Source organism: Pyrus communis, chromosome 12, assembly GCF_041283825.1.
Source record: "Pyrus communis isolate YQ-2024b chromosome 12, ASM4128382v1, whole genome shotgun sequence".
NCBI lineage: Eukaryota > Viridiplantae > Streptophyta > Magnoliopsida > Rosales > Rosaceae > Pyrus > Pyrus communis.
The window spans coordinates 21,703,219-21,704,923 of record NC_142576.1 but is presented as its reverse complement, the minus strand read 5'-3'; the positions used below and the strand labels follow the sequence as shown (position 1 = coordinate 21,704,923).

The 1,705-nt window shown below is 38.7% G+C and overlaps 1 non-coding gene across 1 annotated transcript; it reads left to right on the top strand.

The window, feature by feature from the left end:
- Positions 1–999: 999 nt before the first annotated feature.
- On the top strand, positions 1,000–1,111 carry LOC148692492 (small nucleolar RNA snoR111). Its single transcript, XR_015954562.1, has one exon. It is a non-coding gene; the product is annotated as a small nucleolar RNA snoR111 (small nucleolar RNA).
- Positions 1,112–1,705: the final 594 nt, after the last annotated feature.

The following is a 1,705-nucleotide window of genomic DNA, read 5'->3' as shown; positions in this document are numbered from 1 at the left end:
CCACGATGATGGTGGTGGTGGTGTTGTCGATGTCGGGGTAGTGGTGTGGGTGTGTGTGGGTATGGGTTTGATCGGGGAGGGAGAGTGCGAGAGAGAGAGCAATTGGGCCCGGGGGACAAAATTCAAGGGTGGGCCCCTTGGCACACCCATTAAGACTCAAAAATAATTTAAAAAAAAAATTATCTAGCCCAAGATGCAAAATTCACGAAAATACCCCATTTGTTCCAATAAAATCAGGACGGGTTGTTACATAAATAACTAGCTCTCTGAGTCTGCCTTAACTTCCCCTACTCTGTGTGCGTCTCGCTCCTCATCGTACAGTTGCCACGGCCAAAAATTGCAGAGCTCCTTTCGAGAAGTTGGGGTATACCCGTTTTACCCCAATCTCCTTCTCTGTTAAGGTTTCATCTTCCTCTCTTTTGCTTATTGTTTTGTTGTAGCAACACAAAGAAAACTATAGAATACTGATAAATTTGGCTTTTTTTTAGTTAATATTTTATTGAAATTTCATATGTACGTTGTAGCATTCTAAGTTGCTTCTGTGAAATTTTAATGGCTCACGATGTTTCTCAATGATTTTGTTTTTGGAAAATGCCTTTAGTATGTGAGGATGTGAAGGTAAAAGCGTCACACGTGAAAGGAAAAATCTTGCAAGGGGCTTATGAGAGATTGGGCTACTCCTTATATTACTAATTGGTTTTATAGTAAAACCTCAACTTTCTTCCTGGTATCAGAGCAGGTTGAAATAAGTGTGAAGCTCAATGGCCACACGTGCACCACGTCATCCAATTCGTGTTATCCACGTGTTTGGTTTGAAATTTCGTCACATATTAGGGTGGGTGTAATAAGGATGTAAAGGAAACAGAGTTCCACGTTGGTTTTAATGTTTGTTCTATATTGAATGGGGGTTTTACTAAAATGGTATTTATGAGTTATTCGTCCCATTTTCTTTTTTCAGTTATGTAGTTTTTATGCGTTTTATACTTCATTTGTTTGAACTTGATGCGTTATAAACATGTTTGTTGAATGTGATTTGGAGAAGTAAAATTGGCGATTCATCGTTTCTTTCGTCATCTTATAAATTGGCAATTCGATTGTTTCTCGTCCACATTTTTTGTTCTAAAACGAGGCATAATTTTGTATTGTTGCTTTCCTTTACCTACTGTCTTATTGCATATATGTTGTATTTCAGTATATTCCTCATACAATTCAGCTAGCTTGAATTATTAGATTGTAGGGTTTGAACTAAATTGACGATTTTGTGTTTTTCTAAAATTCTCTCTTCTGTTTTGTTAACTGTGGAGAATGGGAAACGCAATCAAGCATGTTGAAGAAAGCTGGGGTTCCACTAAAAAACTAATCGGCAATTTTTCCGATGTAATATTCGTTCTCAACACTATCCCCTTACGTATGACGAATTTTGAAACCTAGCACGTGGACAACACAAATTGGGTGACATAAAGCACGCGTCGTCGTTGGACTTCACATGTGAGACAACCTGAAGAAGGTTGGGGTTCCATTCCACCATAAACCAATTGGCAATTTAGGAAGTAGCCTAACTTTTTATAAACGCATGCAAGGTCCCTCATTTTTTTTAATGTAGGATTCACACTCAACACATGCTATTCTGATCAAGGTTATGGGACGGACTGGATCTCGTGCACAGGTGACTCAAGTGAGAGTCAAGTTTCTGGATGACAGGAAC